Genomic DNA, 21,429 nt, shown 5'->3' on the forward strand with positions numbered 1-21,429 from the left:
TGTGAATTGCAGTGCCCCTGAGCTCCATTTTTCAACTCGCTTTCTTGGGAGCTGGCTGCAAAAGCGCAGGATTGCTTCAGGCCCTATTGTGGTTCCGGGCGGCAGGCTGAGCCTGTGGTTAATTCTTCTTCCTGATGGGAAAATAGAGTGACCTGTGCCTGTCCCCACACCTAGACCTAGTCTCTCATTGGTTCCCCCTATTCCCGTTCATCATCAGGACAAATTGCAACCTGTACGGAACAGGAGGTTAAAGGTGCTCATTCTCCAAGGAGGGAGATTGCTAGTAAAGCGACTGTAATGGCCAACCCGAGCACAAGGAGAAGAGAAATGAGGTGCGTTTTAGAAACCTTTCCCGATCACACGGTGTACCATCTTCTGGGTTTCTCATGCATGTTTTCGATGTAGGAAGATGCCCTTGAACCTGGAGATTTTGGACCCATGGGATGGATACCACGCAGTATTACTTTAAAGGGTCTGCGTTTGCTCACCCAACCTCACCAAACCTCTCAGCCCCAAGAGTGTCCACCCTTATGTCTCAATCAGCTGTGGGTCTAGAGATGGTCAATCCAGGTGGCATCACAGCCCCTGAACGAATTTTGTAAGAATTTCTCTCTCTTTCACTGTCTTTGTTTCACGGGTTTTTAAAAGTAATTGATTTTTATAATGGGGTTTAGCTGCTTTTCACTGCTGTGTTTATGCCGCTTTACACCCACTTGACTCACTTACAGAGGGATATCAATACATTGGTTTTAAGATTCTTACTAGTCAGATATATTCTTGGGCGGTGAACAGGGGATGTTGAGTCCAGTTCACTGAGCAAGGAGTAGGTCTTGTCTATTACATATTGGGTTTATGGAACGGTATCTGAGCTAATTTGAAACCCTTGTTTTATGCATCACCCCACCTCACCTTTCCCGTTAAGCAGCCATAGTGTGTCTTCTAAACGTGTGACGCTGTTCTGTTTTGTAATTCAGTTCAAGTGTAGCGGTTTTTACATTCCCTCTATAAGTGATATCTTATGATAAGTGCCTTTTTCTGTGTGACTTATTTCACTTAGAATCGTCGTACCTAAATCCTCTCATCATGCTGCTACTAGCCTTATGACGTTAATTTCATGGCTGAGTGATATGCCATTGTACATAAGGACCACAACTTCCTTATCCATTTTTCTCTTTCCTGGGATATTTAAGGTGTAACGAAGTGGAGGTTCTTGTCAACAGAGCAGCCCTAAACTTTGGGGTGCCTGTGTCTTGCTGATTTTTAGTTTTCCCAATTTATACGCCCATGAGTGGAAGTGCCCTATGCTCTCTAAGCTGAGTTTTTTAGATGTTTCAGGACACACCGTACACTTCTCCAGAGTGGCTGTTGGCAATTTACATCCCGCCCATCAGCGTAGCAAGGCTCCCGTTTCTCCTTGGCCTGTCCTGCATTTCTGGTTTTGACACTTTATTCAGCATGGCCCTTTTGACCGATGGGAAGCGAGACTTCTTTGTAGCGCTGATTTACCTTTCCAGGTTGCTTGGTTGGCCAAAAAGGGCGTATGCGTTTTTTCCTGAATATATTCAGGAAAAAACGCATACGCCCTTTTTGGCCAAGGGCATCATGGTCGAGGTTTTGCCGCTTTTCCTGTGCTTTAAAGGTGATTCGAATCTACCTCCTGAAATCTGTTTCCTGCAATTCTGCCTTGCTTTCAAATCCTCTTCGTTGCCTTCCCTCAATATATTTGTGGACGAGAGTTAACATTTATAACTCTACAGGTTTGTGAATTGCAGTGCCCCTGAGCTCCATTTTTCAACTCGCTTTCTAGGGAGCTGGCCCCAAAAGCGCAGGATTGCTTCAGGCCCTATTGTGGTTCCGGGCGGCAGGCTGAGCCTGTGGTTAATTCTTCTTCCTGATGGGAAAATAGAGTGACCTGTGCCTGTCCCCACACCTAGACCTAGTCTCTCATTGGTTCCCCCTCTTCCCGTTCATCCTCAGGACAAAGTTGCAACCTGTACGGAACAGGAGTTTAAAGGTGCTGATTCTCCAAGGAGGGAGATTGCTAGTAAAGCGGCTGTAATGGCGAGCCCGAGCACAAGGAGATGAGAAATGAGGTGCGTTTTAGAAACCTTTCCCGATCACACGGTGTACCGTCTTCTGGGTTTCTCATGCATGTATTCGATGTAGAAAGATGCCCTTGAACCTGGAGATTTTGGACCGATGGGATGGGTACCACGCAGTATTACTTTAAAGGGTCTGCGTTTGCTCACCCAACCTCACCAAACCTCTCAGCCCCAAGAGTGTCCACCCTTATGTCTCAATCAGGTGTGTGTCTAGAGATGGTCAATAAAGGTGGCATCCCAGCCCCTGAACGAATTTTGTAAGAATTTCTCTCTCTTTCACTGTCTTTGTTTCACGGGTTTTTAAAAGTAATTGATTTTTATAATGGGGTTTAGCTGCTTTTCACTGCTGTTTTTATGGTGCTTTCCACCCACTTGACTCACTTACAGAGAGATATCAATACATAGCTTTGAAGATTCTTCCTAGTCAGATATATTCTTGGGCGGTGAATAGGGGGTTTTTGCGTCCAGTTCACTGAGCAAGGAGTAGGTCTTGTCTATTACATATTGGGTTTATGGAAAGCTATCTGAGCTAATTTGAAACCCTTGTTTTATGCGTCACCCCAACTCACCGTTCCCGTTAAGCAGCCATAGTGTGTTTTCTAAACGTGGGACTCTGTTCTCTTTTGTAATTCAGTTCAAGTGTAGCGGTTTTTACATTCCCTCTATAAGTGATATCTTACGATAAGTGTCTTTCTGTGTGACTTATTTCACTTAGAATCGTCGTACCTAAATCCACTCATCATGCTGCTACTAGCCTTATGACGTTGATTTCATGCCTGAGTGATATTCCATTGTACATAAGGACCACAACTTCTTTATCCATTTTTCTCTTTCCTGGGATATTTAAGGTGTAATGAAGTGGAGGTTCTTGTCAACAGAGCAGCCCTAAACTTTGGGGTGCCTGTGTCTTGCTGAATTTTAGTTTTCCCAATTTATACGCCCATGAGTGGAAGTGCCCTATGCTCTCTAAGCTGAGTTTTTTAGATGTTTCAGGACACACCGTACACTTCTCCAGAGTGGCTGTTGGCACTTTACATGCCGCCCATCAGCGTAGCAAGGCTCCCGTTTCTCCATGGCCTGTCCTGCTTTTCTGGTTTTGACACTTTATTCAGCATGGCCCTTTTGACCGATGGGAAGCGAGAATTCTTTGTAGCGCTGATCTGCCTTTCCAGGTTGCTTGGTTGGCCAAAAAGGGCGTATGCGTTTTTTGCTGAATATATTCAGGAAAAAACGCATACGCCCTTTTTGGCCAAGGGCATCATGGTCGAGGTTTTGCCGCTTTTCCTGTGCTTTAAAGGCGATTCGAATCTACCTCCTGAAATCTGTTTCCTGCAATTCTGCCTTGCTTTCAAATCCGCTTCGTTGCCTTCCCTCAATATATTTGTGGACGAGAGTTATCGTTTCTAACTCTCCAGGTTTGTGAATTGCAGTGCCCCTGAGCTCCATTTTTCAACTCGCTTTCTTGGGATGTGGCCGCAAAAGCGCAGGATTGCTTCAGGCCCTATTGTGGTTCCGGGCGGCAGGCTGAGCCTGTGGTTAATTCTTCTTCCTGATGGGAAAATAGAGTGACCTGTGCCTGTCCCCACACCTAGACCTAGTCTCTCATTGGTTCCCCCTCTTCCCGTTCATCCTCAGGACAAATTTGCAACCTGTACGGAACAGGAGGTTAAAGGTGCTCATTCTCCAAGGAGGGAGATTGCTAGTAAAGCGGCTGTAATGGCGAGCCCGAGCACAAGGAGATGAGAAATGAGGTGCGTTTTAGAAACCTTTCCCGATCACACGGTGTACCGTCTTCTGGGTTTCTCATGCATGTTTTCGATGTAGGAAGATGCCCTTGAACCTGGAGATTTTGGACCCATGGGATGGGTACCACGCAGTATTACTTTAAACGGTCTGCGTTTGCTCACCCAACCTCTCCAAACCTCTCAGCCCCAAGAGTGTCCACCCTTATGTCTCAATCAGCTGTGGGTCTAGAGATGGTCAATAAAGGTGGCATCCCAGCCCCTGAACGAATTCTGTATGAATTTCTCTCTCTTTCACTATCTTTGTTTCACGGGTTTCTAAAAGTAATTGATTTTTATAATGGGGTTTAGCTGCTTTTCACTGCTGTGTTTATGCCGCTTTACACCCACTTGACTCACTTACAGAGGGATATCAATACATTGGTTTTAAGATTCTTACTAATCAGTTATATTCTTGGGCGGTGAACAGGGGGTGTTGAGTCCAGTTCACTGAGCAAGGAATAGGTCTTGTTTATTACATATTGGGTTTATGGAACGGTTTCTGAGCTAATTTGAAACCCTTGTTTTATGCATCACCCCACCTCACCTTTCCCTTTAAGCAGCCATAGTGTGTCTTCTAAACGTGTGACGCTGTTCTGTTTTGTAATTCAGTTCAAGTGTAGCGGTTTTTACATTCCCTCTATAAGTGATATCTTATGATAAGTGTCTTTTTCTGTGTGACTTATTTCACTTAGAATCGTCGTACCTAAATCCTCTCATCATGCTGCTACTAGCCTTATGACGTTAATTTCATGGCTGAGTGATATGCCATTGTACAGAAGGACCACAACTTCCTTATCCATTTTTCTCTTTCCTGGGATATTTAAGGTGTATTGAAGTGGAGGTTCTTGTCAACAGAGCAGCCCTAAACTTTGGGGTGCCTGTGTCTTGCTGATTTTTAGTTTTCCCAATTTATACGCCCGTGAGTGGAATTGCCCTATGCTCTCTAAGCTGAGTTTTTTAGGTGTTTCAGGACACACCGTACACTTCTCCAGAGTGGCTGTTGGCAATTTACATCCCGCCCATCAGCGTAGCAAGGCTCCCGTTTCTCCATGGCCTGTCCTGCATTTCTGGTTTTGACACTTTATTCAGCATGGCCCTTTTGACCGATGGGAAGCGAGACTTCTTTGTAGCGCTGATTTGCCTTTCCAGGTTGCTTGGTTGGCCAAAAAGGGCGTATGCGTTTTTTCCTGAATATATTCAGGAAAAAACGCATACGCCCTTTTTGGCCAAGGGCATCATGGTCGAGGTTTTGCCTCTTTTCTTGTGCTTTAAAGGCGATTCGACTCTACCTCCTGAAATCTGTTTCCTGCAATTCTGCCTTGCTTTCAAATCCTCTTCGTTGCCTTCCCTCAATATATTTGTGGACGAGAGTTATCATTTATAACTCTGCAGGTTTGTGAATTGCAGTGCCCCTGAGCTCCATTTTTCAACTCGCTTTCTTGGGAGCTGGCTGCAAAAGCGCAGGATTGCTTCAGGCCCTATTGTGGTTCCGGGCGGCCGGCTGAGCCTCTGGTTAATTCTTCTTCCTGATGGGAAAATAGAGTGACCTGTGCCTGTCCCCACACCTAGACCTAGTCTCTCATTGGTTCCCCCTATTCCCGTTCATCATCAGGACAAATTGCAACCTGTACGGAACAGGAGGTTAAAGGTGCTCATTCTCCAAGGAGGGAGATTGCTAGTAAAGCGACTGTAATGGCCAACCCGAGCACAAGGAGAAGAGAAATGAGGTGCGTTTTAGAAACCTTTCCCGATCACACGGTGTACCATCTTCTGGGTTTCTCATGCATGTTTTCGATGTAGGAAGATGCCCTTGAACCTGGAGATTTTGGACCCATGGGATGGATACCACGCAGTATTACTTTAAAGGGTCTGCGTTTGCTCACCCAACCTCACCAAACCTCTCAGCCCCAAGAGTGTCCACCCTTATGTCTCAATCAGCTGTGGGTCTAGAGATGGTCAATCCAGGTGGCATCACAGCCCCTGAACGAATTTTGTAAGAATTTCTCTCTCTTTCACTGTCTTTGTTTCACGGGTTTTTAAAAGTAATTGATTTTTATAATGGGGTTTAGCTGCTTTTCACTGCTGTGTTTATGCCGCTTTACACCCACTTGACTCACTTACAGAGGGATATCAATACATTGGTTTTAAGATTCTTACTAGTCAGATATATTCTTGGGCGGTGAACAGGGGATGTTGAGTCCAGTTCACTGAGCAAGGAGTAGGTCTTGTCTATTACATATTGGGTTTATGGAACGGTATCTGAGCTAATTTGAAACCCTTGTTTTATGCATCACCCCACCTCACCTTTCCCGTTAAGCAGCCATAGTGTGTCTTCTAAACGTGTGACGCTGTTCTGTTTTGTAATTCAGTTCAAGTGTAGCGGTTTTTACATTCCCTCTATAAGTGATATCTTATGATAAGTGCCTTTTTCTGTGTGACTTATTTCACTTAGAATCGTCGTACCTAAATCCTCTCATCATGCTGCTACTAGCCTTATGACGTTAATTTCATGGCTGAGTGATATGCCATTGTACATAAGGACCACAACTTCCTTATCCATTTTTCTCTTTCCTGGGATATTTAAGGTGTAACGAAGTGGAGGTTCTTGTCAACAGAGCAGCCCTAAACTTTGGGGTGCCTGTGTCTTGCTGATTTTTAGTTTTCCCAATTTATACGCCCATGAGTGGAAGTGCCCTATGCTCTCTAAGCTGAGTTTTTTAGATGTTTCAGGACACACCGTACACTTCTCCAGAGTGGCTGTTGGCAATTTACATCCCGCCCATCAGCGTAGCAAGGCTCCCGTTTCTCCTTGGCCTGTCCTGCATTTCTGGTTTTGACACTTTATTCAGCATGGCCCTTTTGACCGATGGGAAGCGAGACTTCTTTGTAGCGCTGATTTACCTTTCCAGGTTGCTTGGTTGGCCAAAAAGGGCGTATGCGTTTTTTCCTGAATATATTCAGGAAAAAACGCATACGCCCTTTTTGGCCAAGGGCATCATGGTCGAGGTTTTGCCGCTTTTCCTGTGCTTTAAAGGTGATTCGAATCTACCTCCTGAAATCTGTTTCCTGCAATTCTGCCTTGCTTTCAAATCCTCTTCGTTGCCTTCCCTCAATATATTTGTGGACGAGAGTTAACATTTATAACTCTACAGGTTTGTGAATTGCAGTGCCCCTGAGCTCCATTTTTCAACTCGCTTTCTAGGGAGCTGGCCCCAAAAGCGCAGGATTGCTTCAGGCCCTATTGTGGTTCCGGGCGGCAGGCTGAGCCTGTGGTTAATTCTTCTTCCTGATGGGAAAATAGAGTGACCTGTGCCTGTCCCCACACCTAGACCTAGTCTCTCATTGGTTCCCCCTCTTCCCGTTCATCCTCAGGACAAAGTTGCAACCTGTACGGAACAGGAGTTTAAAGGTGCTGATTCTCCAAGGAGGGAGATTGCTAGTAAAGCGGCTGTAATGGCGAGCCCGAGCACAAGGAGATGAGAAATGAGGTGCGTTTTAGAAACCTTTCCCGATCACACGGTGTACCGTCTTCTGGGTTTCTCATGCATGTATTCGATGTAGAAAGATGCCCTTGAACCTGGAGATTTTGGACCGATGGGATGGGTACCACGCAGTATTACTTTAAAGGGTCTGCGTTTGCTCACCCAACCTCACCAAACCTCTCAGCCCCAAGAGTGTCCACCCTTATGTCTCAATCAGGTGTGTGTCTAGAGATGGTCAATAAAGGTGGCATCCCAGCCCCTGAACGAATTTTGTAAGAATTTCTCTCTCTTTCACTGTCTTTGTTTCACGGGTTTTTAAAAGTAATTGATTTTTATAATGGGGTTTAGCTGCTTTTCACTGCTGTTTTTATGGTGCTTTCCACCCACTTGACTCACTTACAGAGAGATATCAATACATAGCTTTGAAGATTCTTCCTAGTCAGATATATTCTTGGGCGGTGAATAGGGGGTTTTTGCGTCCAGTTCACTGAGCAAGGAGTAGGTCTTGTCTATTACATATTGGGTTTATGGAAAGCTATCTGAGCTAATTTGAAACCCTTGTTTTATGCGTCACCCCAACTCACCGTTCCCGTTAAGCAGCCATAGTGTGTTTTCTAAACGTGGGACTCTGTTCTCTTTTGTAATTCAGTTCAAGTGTAGCGGTTTTTACATTCCCTCTATAAGTGATATCTTACGATAAGTGTCTTTCTGTGTGACTTATTTCACTTAGAATCGTCGTACCTAAATCCACTCATCATGCTGCTACTAGCCTTATGACGTTGATTTCATGCCTGAGTGATATTCCATTGTACATAAGGACCACAACTTCTTTATCCATTTTTCTCTTTCCTGGGATATTTAAGGTGTAATGAAGTGGAGGTTCTTGTCAACAGAGCAGCCCTAAACTTTGGGGTGCCTGTGTCTTGCTGAATTTTAGTTTTCCCAATTTATACGCCCATGAGTGGAAGTGCCCTATGCTCTCTAAGCTGAGTTTTTTAGATGTTTCAGGACACACCGTACACTTCTCCAGAGTGGCTGTTGGCACTTTACATGCCGCCCATCAGCGTAGCAAGGCTCCCGTTTCTCCATGGCCTGTCCTGCATTTCTGGTTTTGACACTTTATTCAGCATGGCCCTTTTGACCGATGGGAAGCGAGAATTCTTTGTAGCGCTGATCTGCCTTTCCAGGTTGCTTGGTTGGCCAAAAAGGGCGTATGCGTTTTTTGCTGAATATATTCAGGAAAAAACGCATACGCCCTTTTTGGCCAAGGGCATCATGGTCGAGGTTTTGCCGCTTTTCCTGTGCTTTAAAGGCGATTCGAATCTACCTCCTGAAATCTGTTTCCTGCAATTCTGCCTTGCTTTCAAATCCGCTTCGTTGCCTTCCCTCAATATATTTGTGGACGAGAGTTATCGTTTCTAACTCTCCAGGTTTGTGAATTGCAGTGCCCCTGAGCTCCATTTTTCAACTCGCTTTCTTGGGATGTGGCCGCAAAAGCGCAGGATTGCTTCAGGCCCTATTGTGGTTCCGGGCGGCAGGCTGAGCCTGTGGTTAATTCTTCTTCCTGATGGGAAAATAGAGTGACCTGTGCCTGTCCCCACACCTAGACCTAGTCTCTCATTGGTTCCCCCTCTTCCCGTTCATCCTCAGGACAAATTTGCAACCTGTACGGAACAGGAGGTTAAAGGTGCTCATTCTCCAAGGAGGGAGATTGCTAGTAAAGCGGCTGTAATGGCGAGCCCGAGCACAAGGAGATGAGAAATGAGGTGCGTTTTAGAAACCTTTCCCGATCACACGGTGTACCGTCTTCTGGGTTTCTCATGCATGTTTTCGATGTAGGAAGATGCCCTTGAACCTGGAGATTTTGGACCCATGGGATGGGTACCACGCAGTATTACTTTAAACGGTCTGCGTTTGCTCACCCAACCTCTCCAAACCTCTCAGCCCCAAGAGTGTCCACCCTTATGTCTCAATCAGCTGTGGGTCTAGAGATGGTCAATAAAGGTGGCATCCCAGCCCCTGAACGAATTCTGTATGAATTTCTCTCTCTTTCACTATCTTTGTTTCACGGGTTTCTAAAAGTAATTGATTTTTATAATGGGGTTTAGCTGCTTTTCACTGCTGTGTTTATGCCGCTTTACACCCACTTGACTCACTTACAGAGGGATATCAATACATTGGTTTTAAGATTCTTACTAATCAGTTATATTCTTGGGCGGTGAACAGGGGGTGTTGAGTCCAGTTCACTGAGCAAGGAATAGGTCTTGTTTATTACATATTGGGTTTATGGAACGGTTTCTGAGCTAATTTGAAACCCTTGTTTTATGCATCACCCCACCTCACCTTTCCCTTTAAGCAGCCATAGTGTGTCTTCTAAACGTGTGACGCTGTTCTGTTTTGTAATTCAGTTCAAGTGTAGCGGTTTTTACATTCCCTCTATAAGTGATATCTTATGATAAGTGTCTTTTTCTGTGTGACTTATTTCACTTAGAATCGTCGTACCTAAATCCTCTCATCATGCTGCTACTAGCCTTATGACGTTAATTTCATGGCTGAGTGATATGCCATTGTACAGAAGGACCACAACTTCCTTATCCATTTTTCTCTTTCCTGGGATATTTAAGGTGTATTGAAGTGGAGGTTCTTGTCAACAGAGCAGCCCTAAACTTTGGGGTGCCTGTGTCTTGCTGATTTTTAGTTTTCCCAATTTATACGCCCGTGAGTGGAATTGCCCTATGCTCTCTAAGCTGAGTTTTTTAGGTGTTTCAGGACACACCGTACACTTCTCCAGAGTGGCTGTTGGCAATTTACATCCCGCCCATCAGCGTAGCAAGGCTCCCGTTTCTCCATGGCCTGTCCTGCATTTCTGGTTTTGACACTTTATTCAGCATGGCCCTTTTGACCGATGGGAAGCGAGACTTCTTTGTAGCGCTGATTTGCCTTTCCAGGTTGCTTGGTTGGCCAAAAAGGGCGTATGCGTTTTTTCCTGAATATATTCAGGAAAAAACGCATACGCCCTTTTTGGCCAAGGGCATCATGGTCGAGGTTTTGCCTCTTTTCTTGTGCTTTAAAGGCGATTCGACTCTACCTCCTGAAATCTGTTTCCTGCAATTCTGCCTTGCTTTCAAATCCTCTTCGTTGCCTTCCCTCAATATATTTGTGGACGAGAGTTATCATTTATAACTCTGCAGGTTTGTGAATTGCAGTGCCCCTGAGCTCCATTTTTCAACTCGCTTTCTTGGGAGCTGGCTGCAAAAGCGCAGGATTGCTTCAGGCCCTATTGTGGTTCCGGGCGGCCGGCTGAGCCTCTGGTTAATTCTTCTTCCTGATGGGAAAATAGAGTGACCTGTGCCTGTCCCCACACCTAGACCTAGTCTCTCATTGGTTCCCCCTATTCCCGTTCATCATCAGGACAAATTGCAACCTGTACGGAACAGGAGGTTAAAGGTGCTCATTCTCCAAGGAGGGAGATTGCTAGTAAAGCGACTGTAATGGCCAACCCGAGCACAAGGAGAAGAGAAATGAGGTGCGTTTTAGAAACCTTTCCCGATCACACGGTGTACCATCTTCTGGGTTTCTCATGCATGTTTTCGATGTAGGAAGATGCCCTTGAACCTGGAGATTTTGGACCCATGGGATGGATACCACGCAGTATTACTTTAAAGGGTCTGCGTTTGCTCACCCAACCTCACCAAACCTCTCAGCCCCAAGAGTGTCCACCCTTATGTCTCAATCAGCTGTGGGTCTAGAGATGGTCAATCCAGGTGGCATCACAGCCCCTGAACGAATTTTGTAAGAATTTCTCTCTCTTTCACTGTCTTTGTTTCACGGGTTTTTAAAAGTAATTGATTTTTATAATGGGGTTTAGCTGCTTTTCACTGCTGTGTTTATGCCGCTTTACACCCACTTGACTCACTTACAGAGGGATATCAATACATTGGTTTTAAGATTCTTACTAGTCAGATATATTCTTGGGCGGTGAACAGGGGATGTTGAGTCCAGTTCACTGAGCAAGGAGTAGGTCTTGTCTATTACATATTGGGTTTATGGAACGGTATCTGAGCTAATTTGAAACCCTTGTTTTATGCATCACCCCACCTCACCTTTCCCGTTAAGCAGCCATAGTGTGTCTTCTAAACGTGTGACGCTGTTCTGTTTTGTAATTCAGTTCAAGTGTAGCGGTTTTTACATTCCCTCTATAAGTGATATCTTATGATAAGTGCCTTTTTCTGTGTGACTTATTTCACTTAGAATCGTCGTACCTAAATCCTCTCATCATGCTGCTACTAGCCTTATGACGTTAATTTCATGGCTGAGTGATATGCCATTGTACATAAGGACCACAACTTCCTTATCCATTTTTCTCTTTCCTGGGATATTTAAGGTGTAACGAAGTGGAGGTTCTTGTCAACAGAGCAGCCCTAAACTTTGGGGTGCCTGTGTCTTGCTGATTTTTAGTTTTCCCAATTTATACGCCCATGAGTGGAAGTGCCCTATGCTCTCTAAGCTGAGTTTTTTAGATGTTTCAGGACACACCGTACACTTCTCCAGAGTGGCTGTTGGCAATTTACATCCCGCCCATCAGCGTAGCAAGGCTCCCGTTTCTCCTTGGCCTGTCCTGCATTTCTGGTTTTGACACTTTATTCAGCATGGCCCTTTTGACCGATGGGAAGCGAGACTTCTTTGTAGCGCTGATTTACCTTTCCAGGTTGCTTGGTTGGCCAAAAAGGGCGTATGCGTTTTTTCCTGAATATATTCAGGAAAAAACGCATACGCCCTTTTTGGCCAAGGGCATCATGGTCGAGGTTTTGCCGCTTTTCCTGTGCTTTAAAGGTGATTCGAATCTACCTCCTGAAATCTGTTTCCTGCAATTCTGCCTTGCTTTCAAATCCTCTTCGTTGCCTTCCCTCAATATATTTGTGGACGAGAGTTAACATTTATAACTCTACAGGTTTGTGAATTGCAGTGCCCCTGAGCTCCATTTTTCAACTCGCTTTCTAGGGAGCTGGCCCCAAAAGCGCAGGATTGCTTCAGGCCCTATTGTGGTTCCGGGCGGCAGGCTGAGCCTGTGGTTAATTCTTCTTCCTGATGGGAAAATAGAGTGACCTGTGCCTGTCCCCACACCTAGACCTAGTCTCTCATTGGTTCCCCCTCTTCCCGTTCATCCTCAGGACAAAGTTGCAACCTGTACGGAACAGGAGTTTAAAGGTGCTGATTCTCCAAGGAGGGAGATTGCTAGTAAAGCGGCTGTAATGGCGAGCCCGAGCACAAGGAGATGAGAAATGAGGTGCGTTTTAGAAACCTTTCCCGATCACACGGTGTACCGTCTTCTGGGTTTCTCATGCATGTTTTCGATGTAGAAAGATGCCCTTGAACCTGGAGATTTTGGACCGATGGGATGGGTACCACGCAGTATTACTTTAAAGGGTCTGCGTTTGCTCACCCAACCTCACCAAACCTCTCAGCCCCAAGAGTGTCCACCCTTATGTCTCAATCAGGTGTGTGTCTAGAGATGGTCAATAAAGGTGGCATCCCAGCCCCTGAACGAATTTTGTAAGAATTTCTCTCTCTTTCACTGTCTTTGTTTCACGGGTTTTTAAAAGTAATTGATTTTTATAATGGGGTTTAGCTGCTTTTCACTGCTGTTTTTATGGTGCTTTCCACCCACTTGACTCACTTACAGAGAGATATCAATACATAGCTTTGAAGATTCTTCCTAGTCAGATATATTCTTGGGCGGTGAATAGGGGGTTTTTGCGTCCAGTTCACTGAGCAAGGAGTAGGTCTTGTCTATTACATATTGGGTTTATGGAAAGCTATCTGAGCTAATTTGAAACCCTTGTTTTATGCGTCACCCCAACTCACCGTTCCCGTTAAGCAGCCATAGTGTGTTTTCTAAACGTGGGACTCTGTTCTCTTTTGTAATTCAGTTCAAGTGTAGCGGTTTTTACATTCCCTCTATAAGTGATATCTTACGATAAGTGTCTTTCTGTGTGACTTATTTCACTTAGAATCGTCGTACCTAAATCCACTCATCATGCTGCTACTAGCCTTATGACGTTGATTTCATGCCTGAGTGATATTCCATTGTACATAAGGACCACAACTTCTTTATCCATTTTTCTCTTTCCTGGGATATTTAAGGTGTAATGAAGTGGAGGTTCTTGTCAACAGAGCAGCCCTAAACTTTGGGGTGCCTGTGTCTTGCTGAATTTTAGTTTTCCCAATTTATACGCCCATGAGTGGAAGTGCCCTATGCTCTCTAAGCTGAGTTTTTTAGATGTTTCAGGACACACCGTACACTTCTCCAGAGTGGCTGTTGGCACTTTACATGCCGCCCATCAGCGTAGCAAGGCTCCCGTTTCTCCATGGCCTGTCCTGCATTTCTGGTTTTGACACTTTATTCAGCATGGCCCTTTTGACCGATGGGAAGCGAGAATTCTTTGTAGCGCTGATCTGCCTTTCCAGGTTGCTTGGTTGGCCAAAAAGGGCGTATGCGTTTTTTGCTGAATATATTCAGGAAAAAACGCATACGCCCTTTTTGGCCAAGGGCATCATGGTCGAGGTTTTGCCGCTTTTCCTGTGCTTTAAAGGCGATTCGAATCTACCTCCTGAAATCTGTTTCCTGCAATTCTGCCTTGCTTTCAAATCCGCTTCGTTGCCTTCCCTCAATATATTTGTGGACGAGAGTTATCGTTTCTAACTCTCCAGGTTTGTGAATTGCAGTGCCCCTGAGCTCCATTTTTCAACTCGCTTTCTTGGGATGTGGCCGCAAAAGCGCAGGATTGCTTCAGGCCCTATTGTGGTTCCGGGCGGCAGGCTGAGCCTGTGGTTAATTCTTCTTCCTGATGGGAAAATAGAGTGACCTGTGCCTGTCCCCACACCTAGACCTAGTCTCTCATTGGTTCCCCCTCTTCCCGTTCATCCTCAGGACAAATTTGCAACCTGTACGGAACAGGAGGTTAAAGGTGCTCATTCTCCAAGGAGGGAGATTGCTAGTAAAGCGACTGTAATGGCCAACCCGAGCACAAGGAGAAGAGAAATGAGGTGCGTTTTAGAAACCTTTCCCGATCACACGGTGTACCATCTTCTGGGTTTCTCATGCATGTTTTCGATGTAGGAAGATGCCCTTGAACCTGGAGATTTTGGACCCATGGGATGGATACCACGCAGTATTACTTTAAAGGGTCTGCGTTTGCTCACCCAACCTCACCAAACCTCTCAGCCCCAAGAGTGTCCACCCTTATGTCTCAATCAGCTGTGGGTCTAGAGATGGTCAATCCAGGTGGCATCACAGCCCCTGAACGAATTTTGTAAGAATTTCTCTCTCTTTCACTGTCTTTGTTTCACGGGTTTTTAAAAGTAATTGATTTTTATAATGGGGTTTAGCTGCTTTTCACTGCTGTGTTTATGCCGCTTTACACCCACTTGACTCACTTACAGAGGGATATCAATACATTGGTTTTAAGATTCTTACTAGTCAGATATATTCTTGGGCGGTGAACAGGGGATGTTGAGTCCAGTTCACTGAGCAAGGAGTAGGTCTTGTCTATTACATATTGGGTTTATGGAACGGTATCTGAGCTAATTTGAAACCCTTGTTTTATGCATCACCCCACCTCACCTTTCCCGTTAAGCAGCCATAGTGTGTCTTCTAAACGTGTGACGCTGTTCTGTTTTGTAATTCAGTTCAAGTGTAGCGGTTTTTACATTCCCTCTATAAGTGATATCTTATGATAAGTGCCTTTTTCTGTGTGACTTATTTCACTTAGAATCGTCGTACCTAAATCCTCTCATCATGCTGCTACTAGCCTTATGACGTTAATTTCATGGCTGAGTGATATGCCATTGTACATAAGGACCACAACTTCCTTATCCATTTTTCTCTTTCCTGGGATATTTAAGGTGTAACGAAGTGGAGGTTCTTGTCAACAGAGCAGCCCTAAACTTTGGGGTGCCTGTGTCTTGCTGATTTTTAGTTTTCCCAATTTATACGCCCATGAGTGGAAGTGCCCTATGCTCTCTAAGCTGAGTTTTTTAGATGTTTCAGGACACACCGTACACTTCTCCAGAGTGGCTGTTGGCAATTTACATCCCGCCCATCAGCGTAGCAAGACTCCCGTTTCTCCTTGGCCTGTCCTGCATTTCTGGTTTTGACACTTTATTCAGCATGGCCCTTTTGACCGATGGGAAGCGAGACTTCTTTGTAGCGCTGATTTACCTTTCCAGGTTGCTTGGTTGGCCAAAAAGGGCGTATGCGTTTTTTCCTGAATATATTCAGGAAAAAACGCATACGCCCTTTTTGGCCAAGGGCATCATGGTCGAGGTTTTGCCGCTTTTCCTGTGCTTTAAAGGTGATTCGAATCTACCTCCTGAAATCTGTTTCCTGCAATTCTGCCTTGCTTTCAAATCCTCTTCGTTGCCTTCCCTCAATATATTTGTGGACGAGAGTTAACATTTATAACTCTACAGGTTTGTGAATTGCAGTGCCCCTGAGCTCCATTTTTCAACTCGCTTTCTAGGGAGCTGGCCCCAAAAGCGCAGGATTGCTTCAGGCCCTATTGTGGTTCCGGGCGGCAGGCTGAGCCTGTGGTTAATTCTTCTTCCTGATGGGAAAATAGAGTGACCTGTGCCTGTCCCCACACCTAGACCTAGTCTCTCATTGGTTCCCCCTCTTCCCGTTCATCCTCAGGACAAAGTTGCAACCTGTACGGAACAGGAGTTTAAAGGTGCTGATTCTCCAAGGAGGGAGATTGCTAGTAAAGCGGCTGTAATGGCGAGCCCGAGCACAAGGAGATGAGAAATGAGGTGCGTTTTAGAAACCTTTCCCGATCACACGGTGTACCGTCTTCTGGGTTTCTTATGCATGTTTTCGATGTAGAAAGATGCCCTTGAACCTGGAGATTTTGGACCGATGGGATGGGTACCACGCAGTATTACTTTAAAGGGTCTGCGTTTGCTCACCCAACCTCACCAAACCTCTCAGCCCCAAGAGTGTCCACCCTTATGTCTCAATCAGCTGTGGGTCTAGAGATGGTCAATAAAGGTGGCATCCCAGCCCCTGAACGAATTTTGTAAGAATTTCTCTCTCTTTCACTGTCTTTGTTTCACGGGTTTTTAAAAGTAATTGATTTTTATAATGGGGTTTAGCTGCTTTTCACTGCTGTTTTATGGTGCTTTCCACTGCTGTTTTTATGGTGCTTTCCACCCACTTGACTCACTTACAGAGAGATATCAATACATAGCTTTGAAGAGTCTTCCTAGTCAGATATATTCTTGGGCGGTGAATAGGGGGGTTTTGCGTCCAGTTCACTGAGCAAGGAGTAGGTCTTGTCTATTACATATTGGGTTTATGGAAAGCTATCTGAGCTAATTTGAAACCCTTGTTTTATGCGTCACCCCACCTTACCGTTCCCGTTAAGCAGCCATAGTGTGTTTTCTAAACGTGGGACTCTGTTCTGTTTTGTAATTCAGTTCAAGTGTAGCGGTTTTTACATTCCCTCTATAAGTGATATCTTACGATAAGTGTCTTTCTGTGTGACTTATTTCACTTAGAATCGTCGTACCTAAATCCACTCATCATGCTGCTACTAGCCTTATGACGTTGATTTCATGCCTCAGTGATATTCCATTGTACATAAGGACCACAACTTCTTTATCCATTTTTCTCTTTCCTGGGATATTTAAGGTGTAATGAAGTGGAGGTTCATGTCAACAGAGCAGCCCTAAACTTTGGGGTGCCTGTGTCTTGCTGATTTTTAGTTTTCCCAATTTATACGCCCATGAGTGGAAGTGCCCTATGCTCTCTAAGCTGAGTTTTTTAGAGGTTTCAGGACACACCGTACACTTCTCCAGAGTGGCTGTTGGCAATTTACATCCCGCCCATCAGCGTAGCAAGGCTCCCGTTTCTCCATGGCCTGTCCTGCATTTCTGGTTTTGACACTTTATTCAGCATGGCCCTTTTGACCGATGGGAAGCGAGACTTCTTTGTAGCGCTGATTTGCCTTTCCAGGTTGCTTGGTTGGCCAAAAAGGGCGTATGCGTTTTTTCCTGAATATATTCAGGAAAAAACGCATACGCCCTTTTTGGCCAAGGGCATCATGGTCGAGGTTTTGCCGCTTTTCCTGTGCTTTAAAGGCGATTCGAATCTACCTCCTGAAATCTGTTTCCTGCAATTCTGCCTTGCTTTCAAATCCTCTTCGTTGCCTTCCCTCAATATATTTGTGGACGAGAGTTATCATTTCTAACTCTGCAGGTTTTTGAATTGCAGTGCCCCATAGCTCCATTTTTCAACTCGCTTTCTTGGGAGCTGGCCCCAAAAGCGCAGTATTGCTTCAGGCCCTATTCTGGTTCCGGGCGGCAGGCTGAGCCTGTGGTTAATTCTTCTTCCTGATGGGAAAATAGAGTGACCTGTGCCTGTCCCCACACCTAGACCTAGTCTCTCATTGGTTCCCCCTCTTCCTGTTCATCCTCAGGACAAATTTGCAACCTGTACGGAACAGGAGGTTAAAGGTGCTGATTCTCCAAGGAGGGAGATTGCTAGTAAAGCGGCTGGAATGGCGAACCCGAGCACAAGGAGATGAGAAATGATGTGCGTTTTAGAAATCTTTCCCGATCACATGGTGTACCATCTTCTGGGTTTCTCATGCATGTTTTCGATGTAGGAAGATGCCCTTGAAGCTGGAGATTTGGGACCTATGGGATGGGTACCACGCAGTATTACTTTAAAGGGTCTGCGTTTGCTCACCCAACCTCACCAAACCTCTCAGCCCCAAGAGTGTCCACCCTTATGTCTCAATCAGCTGTGGGTCTAGATATGGTCAATCCAGGTGGCATCACAGCCCCTGAACGAATTTTGTAAGAATTTCTCTCTCTTTCACTGTCTTTGTTTCACGGGTTTTTAAAAGTAATTGATTTTTATAATGGGGTTTAGCTGCTTTTCACTGCTGTGTTTATGCTGCTTTACACCCACTTGACTCACTTACAGAGAGATATCAATATATAGCTTTGAAGATTCTTCCTAGTCAGATATATTCTTGGGCGGTGAATAGGGGGTTTTTGCGTCCAGTTCACTGAGCAAGGAGTAGGTCTTGTCTATTACATATTGGGTTTATGGAAAGCTATCTGAGCTAATTTGAAACCCTTGTTTTATGCATCACCCCACCTCACCGTTCCCGTTAAGCAGCCATAGTGTGTTTTCTAAACGTGGGACTCTGTTCTGTTTTGTAATTCAGTTCAAGTGTAGCGGTTTTTACATTCCCTCTATAAGTGATATCTTACGATAAGTGTCTTTCTGTGTGACTTATTTCACTTAGAATCGTCGTACCTAAATCCACTCATCATGCTGCTACTAGCCTTATGACGTTGATTTCATGACCTGAGTGATATTCCATTGTACATAAGGACTACAAGTTCTTTATCCATTTTTCTCTTTCCTGGGATATTTAAGGTGTAATGAAGTGGAGGTTCTTGTCAACAGAGCAGCCCTAAACTTTGGGGTGCCTGTGTCTTGCTGATTTTTAGTTTTCCCAATTTATACGCCCATGAGTGGAAGTGCCCTATGCTCTCTAAGCTGAGTTTTTTAGAGGTTTCAGGACACACCGTACACTTCTCCAGAGTGCTGTTGGCAATTTATATGCCGCCCATCAGCGTAGCAAGGCTCCCGTTTCTCCATGGCCTGTCCTGCATTTCTGGTTTTGACACTTTATTCAGCATGGCCCTTTTGACCGATGGGAAGCGAGACTTCTTTGTAGCGCTGATTTGCCTTTCCAGGTTGCTTGGTTGGCCAAAAAGGGCGTATGCGTTTTTTCCTGAATATATTCAGGAAAAAACGCATACGCCCTTTTTGGCCAAGGGCATCATGGTCGAGGTTTTGCCGCTTTTCCTGTGCTTTAAAGGCGATTCGAATCTACCTCCTGAAATCTGTTTCCTGCAATTCTGCCTTGCTTTCAAATCCTCTTCGTTGCCTTCCCTCAATATATTTGTGGACGAGAGTTATCATTTCTAACTCTGCAGGTTTGTGAATTGCAGTGCCCCTGAGCTCCATTTTTCAAGTCGCTTTCTTGGGAGCTGGCCGCAGTAGCACAGGACTGCTTCAGGCCCTATTGTGGTTCCGGGCGGCAGGCTGAGCCTGTGGTTAATTCTTCTTCCTGATGGGAAAATAGAGTGACCTGTGCCTGTCCCCACACCTAGACCTAGTCTCTCATTGGTTCCCCCTCTTCCCGTTCATCCTCAGGACAAATTGCAACCTGTACGGAACAGGAGGTTAAAGGTGCTCATTCTCCAAGGAGGGAGATTGCTAGTAAAGTGGCTGGAATGGCGAACTCGTCCACAAGGTGATGAGAAATGAGTTGCGTTTTAGAAACCTTTCCCGATCACATGGTGTACTATCTTTTGGGTTTCTCATGCATGTTTTCGGTGTAGGAAGATGCCCTTGAAGCTGGAGATTTGGGACCTATGGGATGGGTACCACGCAGTATTACTTTAAAGGGTCTGCGTTTGCTCACCCAACCTCACCAAACCTCTCAGCCCCAAGAGTGTCCACCCTTATGTCTCAATCAGCTGTGTGTCTAGAGATGGTCAATAAAGGTGGCATCCCAGCCCCTGAACGAATTTTGTAAGAATTTCTCTCTCTTTCACTGTCTTTGTTTCACGGGTTTTTAAAAGTAATTGATTTTTATAATGGGGTTTAGCTGCTTTTCACTGCTGTGTTTATGCTGCTTTCCACCCACTTGACTCACTTACAGAGAGATATCAATACATAGCTTTGAAGATTCTTCCTAGTCAGATATATTCTTGGGCGGTGAATAGGGGGTTTTTGCGTCCAGTTCACTGAGCAAGGAGTAGGTCTTGTCTATTACATATTGGGTTTATGGAAAGCTATCTGAGCTAATTTGAAACCCTTGTTTTATGCGTCACCCCACCTCACCGTTCCCGTTAAGCAGCCATAGTGTGTTTTCTAAACGTGGGACTCTGTTCTGTTTTGTAATTCAGTTCAAGTGTAGCGGTTTTTACATTCCCTCTATAAGTGATATCTTACGATAAGTGTCTTTCTGTGTGACTTATTTCACTTAGAATCGTCGTACCTAAATCCACTCATCATGCTGCTACTAGCCTTATGACGTTGATTTCATGCCTGAGTGATATTCCATTGTACATAAGGACCACAACTTCTTTATCCATTTTTCTCTTTCCTGGGATATTTAAGGTGTAATGAAGTGGAGGTTCTTGTCAACAGAGCAGCCCTAAACTTTGGGGTGCCTGTGTCTTGCTGATTTTTAGTTTTCCCAATTTATACGCCCATGAGTGGAAGTGCCCTATGCTCTCTATGCTGAGTTTTTTAGATGTTTCAGGACACACCGTACACTTCTCCAGAGTGGCTGTTGGCAATTTACATCCCGCCCATCAGCGTAGCAAGGCTCCCGTTTCTCCATGGACTGTCCTGCATTTCTGGTTTTGACACTTTATTCAGCATGGCCCTTTTGACCGATGGGAAGCGAGACTTCTTTGTAGCGCTGATTTGCCTTTCCAGGTTGCTTGGTTGGCCAAAAAGGGCGTATGCGTTTTTTCCTGAATATATTCAGGAAAAAACGCATACGCCCTTTTTGGCCAAGGGCATCATGGTCGAGGTTTTGCCGCTTTTCCTGTGCTTTAAAGGCGATTCGAATCTACCTCCTGAAATCTGTTTCCTGCAATTCTGCCTTGCTTTCAAATCCTCTTCGTTGCCTTCCCTCAATATATTTGTGGACGAGAGTTATCATTTCTAACTCTGCAGGTTTTTGAATTGCAGTGCCCCTTAGCTCCATTTTTCAACTCGCTTTCTTGGGAGCTGGCCCCAAAAGCGCAGGATTGCTTCAGGCCCTATTCTGGTTCCGGGCGGCAGGCTGAGCCTGTGGTTAATTCTTCTTCCTGATGGGAAAATAGAGTGACCTGTGCCTGTCCCCACACCTAGACCTAGTCTCTCATTGGTTCCCCCTCTTCCCGTTCATCCTCAGGACAAATTGCAACCTGTACGGAACAGGAGGTTAAAGGTGCTCATTCTCCAAGGAGGGAGATTGCTAG

Source organism: Balaenoptera borealis (genome assembly GCF_965194805.1).
Source record: "Balaenoptera borealis genome assembly, chromosome: 6".
NCBI lineage: Eukaryota > Metazoa > Chordata > Mammalia > Artiodactyla > Balaenopteridae > Balaenoptera > Balaenoptera borealis.